The sequence below is a fragment of the Pygoscelis adeliae genome, unplaced genomic scaffold (assembly GCF_000699105.1).
Source record: "Pygoscelis adeliae isolate BGI_AS28 unplaced genomic scaffold, ASM69910v1 Scaffold268, whole genome shotgun sequence".
NCBI lineage: Eukaryota > Metazoa > Chordata > Aves > Sphenisciformes > Spheniscidae > Pygoscelis > Pygoscelis adeliae.
Genome location: NW_008825262.1, coordinates 279,040 through 283,993, shown reverse-complemented (window position 1 = coordinate 283,993; position 4,954 = coordinate 279,040).

Here is a 4,954-nt window from a genome sequence, read left to right as displayed (position 1 = left end):
TGCAGTTGTGAGCGATGATATCTGTGGCTCTGGTAACTACACCGTGCAGATGACCCTACACCCTGCCGCAGAAGCAGGCCCTGAGGTCAAAGCGGCTTCCCAGGAGACGTTCCTGGCTTCAATCGCTGTGCAGAGTAACACCAGCCAGCCCGTGCTCCAGATCCGGTCCTGTTGTGTGACGCCTTCCACCAGCCCAGGGGGACCAGGCGCAACGTGCTGCCTCTTCTGCAGGTCAGGCACGGAGCTGCAGGGATGGGCGTAGCTTCACACAGCTCTTTGGGCCTGGGCTGGGAATGGGCTGATCCTTAGTGGACCCTCTCTTTTGTATCCTCTGGCTGCAGTCTGATCTCTTTGGAGTTCAGAGTAAGCTCAAAGCAGTGAGAATGAGTCCGAGAGTGCTCTGGTCCCTTAGCTGCCTTATAATTAATACTAAGGGCTTGATAAGATAACCCTCAGGGGAAAAAAATCTCCCTTCACCCTTTGATTTATGTAAATAAGCAGTCCCGCATCTCCACACCGTGCTGTCACAGATGTCAGGTTTTACAGCATCCTCCTGCACTTCCTGCTAGGGGACGGCACAGCCTAGGGGCAGAGCGGTCCAAGGATGGGAGCCTCCATTTCCCCATCAGCATTTCACGGCTGTTCTTGCCTAACCTGTCTGGGTTGAGCACAGGGAAATTGGAGGATTCACTAGTTGACGTTTGTAAAACCACTGGGGCATGAAATGTGCGTTAGAAGTGCTACATGTCATTGTCATCAGTAAAAGCGCTTTCCGATTTGCCCATGTTGGCTATAGCGGGAGATCACTTCTGCAGTGCTTCTGAATTTGTCTGGGTCAGGGAATGATTATCGCACTACAGCAGCCATTTTAATGGTTGTAGCAAAATCAACCTCCAGGAAACAATTCTGCTGCTCTAGGACTGTGGCCTCTGCAGCACGGACAGGTACAGCCTGAGATGCTGACATTTTGTGGATTTTTGTTTGACTCTGGTTCTGTAGATGTACCTGGCTTAGAACTTGTGCAGACCTGTGTCAGCAGATCCCCCTCTTCCCTGCCTTTAGTCAGGGAGAGCTGGAATTTGAAACTCTTTGCCATTTGTCCTTGCCAGGTTGCCGTTTGAATGCAGACACATCCAGTTACTGCAGAGCAGTAAGCCCAGAGCTGCTAGCTTCACCATCCAGCTGTTCGAGATACTGAATCACTCAGTGGCCTATTTGCACTGTGAGCTTAATGTCTGTCTGCGTGGCAAAACAGGGTGTGAACAGGTACGTGGGACGGGTCTGCTCTCGCTGGTCTAAGGAACTTTTGGAAAGATTTGGTGCTTCCAGCAAGTACAGCCGATTCGGTAAAGAATCTTGATGGCAGATTATAGAGCTCCACCTTCTTCCAGCTCATACAGTTCTTTCTTAATCTCCTGCATACTCTGTGTCTCCTAGAGCCCCAGCTGAATTTCTACTCTCGCTTAAGCTAACTGAGCTCACGTTGCTTTATTTTCACTTTACGAGCACAAACAATTTACCGTTGCTTTGTGTAATTGACATAAGAAGTACATCAACAAATAAGCAAGTAGCAACCTTATAGGAGAATAGCCAGGAAGAGGCTAGGCAGAGCTATATAAGTTTGCGTTGTAGAATTACGTGAAAGGGCTCAAATCTATCTCTATATTGGATTGTCCTGGGTCTGGGATATGGAAGTTTTCAGGCTTCCACAGGCTTGGAGGGCTCGGGGGTAAGGCTTCTGTGAAACACTTGGCACAGTGTCTCATATTTAGCCATAGGCTATGTTGTGGATTTAAAAGGCACAGCACTACAGAAGTAGTGCAAAGAAGTGTTTTAGATGGATGTAGAAGAGTGATTCATGAAAGTTTGAGTGGTTGGGCTGCACAGTAGAGCTAGAAAAGCTCTGAAAATTCAGCCAGTCAGGCTGAGCCTGCTTTTAAGAAGCTTTGGCAGGAATTACAAAATCAGTTGCATGGGCATGTGAGGGATGAAAGTCTGCATCTTGCATATGCCCTGCTTGCTCTAACAGTGCTTCCTGGCCTACAGACACAACATTGGGCCTAAAAAGAGAGTTGGACTCTCTGGGAAAGAACTCAGCCATCTCCTGTAACAAAGCCACCACATCAGGATCATCCCATATCTGGTCAATCCCTTTGTTAAAAGTCTGGAAGATGAGTTAATGATATGAAATAGTAGCAATAGGTGCTAATCCCTAGGGAAAAGGAGTTAGGGAATAGAGATTTACATATGGGCTGGTCCAAGCATTAGGCAACTCACTTTTTGGAATGACAGCGGAGCTGGACAAAGACTGAATCTGAGGAGATCTGCTCCAGTCGGCACTGTGGTTGCTGTGGACTGGGCACAGTCACTAGTGCAGGAGATTCTGTTCAGGCGCCGCCAGTATGTTTTCAAATGTTTTTCATACGTCTTTCTCAGGACTGCTTTGAAAGCGTGGAGCCACTTCTCCAGCCAAGTGACAGGAACAGCTATGGAAACCTGCACAACCTAATCTCATTTGGTCCAGTTTTGAGAATGAAGAACAGGTTTCTATATAAACCTGTGGAAGGTGGGTCTTCTGTTTTTTCTTCTCTCTCTTGCAGAAGTTTCTGTTCGACTTCACTGCTGTAAGAAAAACAGTACACTTTTAACAACTTTCTTGACAGCCATCTGGTGTGACTAGATTATATCCCAACAAGTCCTCATCTTTGATTTCGCCTTCCTAAATCCCAGACATGATGGTTAATCAGTATCAGATCCGATAGACTTCCAGACAGGAGAGACAGCCAAACGTATCCTCTGCAGGAACTGAAGCTTTAGAAGGAGGAGAGGGGAGAAAAATAAGGCAGAATGTCCTCTAGCTGAAAAGAATTTTCCTGCATGTTGCAGTATTTTGGTGAAACGTGTTGGCTGAGGATGAGGAATGCCATTATTAAAATAATTGTGAGAGACATCCACTAACCCTTTCCTTCAGGTGTCTGAGTCTTAGGTGAGATGGGAGGAATCAGGGTATATGGTCCTCCTTTTAAATACTATTTTCTGTTAGCTTTGCAGCTTTTAGAATGAAAGAGCGATGCAGTCATTTTTTGTACTGAGCTTAGGGAAGAGTCCCCATATTTAGAGGTAGTTCTCTGGTACAGCAAGGAAACACCATCCACAGGTAACTGGACAAAAACCTAACTTAGGAATGTTAGGTGCAGAATGAGGTTGGTCATGAGTCAGGAGCGTTTTCTTTCCTCTTTCTGTGCATAGGTGAAATACAGCAGCTGGTTAATGTTAATTAGGTGTTGTCCAGCTATTAGAAAGGAGTGACGCTGAACCTGGCACATCATGAGCGTGAGAGACTTCTTAAATCCACTGGCACCATCCCTGAGAGTCACCTAACTTCTTGTGTCTTTGCTTGTTTTTGCAAAGAATATTTACTGCTGGGATCTTAATGGCAAAGAAGGTAGTGTGTTTGAAAAGGCACTACCCATTCAGACTACCCTATGAAAAGAAACTTAGCCATACCTGCTTGGCAGGCTATAAAGATGAATGGGAGTTTAACCTTCTCTTTGTTCTCCCTCCTTCTCTTAACACTGCTCACTGCTTGATTACTTCTTTATTTCCAGGTCCTGATTCTGCCATGCTGGTACCCATTCTGCTGGGATCCCTTACTGGCTTTGCTGTCTTGGGCAGTGCTTTCATAAGCCTTTGGCTGCATCATAGACAGAAATCCAAAGACATACGCTGTCCACAACTTGGAGAAATCCATGGCCTGTGAACTATGAGCAGCTGACTGGTCCTGCAGATCCCACGCCACTGCTACAATGATCAGAAAAGCAATTGATTTTGCTTTGTACACTGTGTTGCTTTCATAGAGCTTCTGCTGACCCAGGGAGCAAGATATCCAATCTCTGCTTTAAGCACGTCTCTCCTTCCTTTCTTTCCTTCTGCATGAGCGAGTCCACAAACTGCAGAGTAGAGAAAGAATTGTAGTAGTGGTCCAGCTATAAGGGAGAGCAGAGCTTAAAATGCAGTACGTGCAAGCACCAGCACGCAGTCTGTTCGCAGAAATGGGAAAGCAGAGAGGAAATCAGCATGCAGAAGAGCCACGTAAAATAAAGCACTGTAGACTAGAGCCATGCCATCAAGGCGAATGGATTGTTAGGAAAAATGACGAAACCCAAGTTTGTTGATTGGGAATGTGGGATCCAGCCACTCAGCTTTGCAGCTTTTCTCACATCTAAGGAGCCAAACCCCTTTATCCTTTTGATTTACTCATATTACTGTTTGTGAGAAAAGTGGAAGCAAGTTTCCACTAACTGTCCATTGGTAAAATCCACCTAGTAGGAGAAAGTTAAGAATGCAAAAGCTTTATCTGTAAGGCAGAATTTGAGAGCACATAAAAAGAACTCACCATGTTCAACTTCTAGGTCCAGTTTCTTTACTGTTGTTGCCAGAATGCAGGCAGGAAAGGGGCCATTGCTAGAGCACCTCGTGTCAAATGCAACAGAGAAGTAGCTTGCGCTTCCACTTGGATCAGTCTTCCTCCAAGAATTTCTTCAGATCTGATGTGTAAGCTAAAAATTCCAGGTCAAGACTCAATGACAACTACCCTTCAGAAATACTAATTATTGTTTGTAATGCAGTAGCGGTAAGAAAACCAGCACCACATTGTATTTGACGTGGACTTACCTACAGAGATAGATAGTCCTTGTGTTAAGTCGCTAAAGACATATATGCACAAGACCCAGACAAGTGTCATTAAACCCTTTTTACAGCTGGGGAGCCAAGGCATAAAGTAACTAAAAGCATACGTGTATCAGTACTCTGATACAGCCAGGGAAGGAGTTCAGCTCTCCTGTGCCCCAACCCTGCTCTTCAACCAAAGGACTTGTTCTCTATCCTGAAAGAAGTTTGTAAACAGGGTCTCTGAGACTGACACGGCAGGTTCTGTACAAAATAGCAGCGAAAG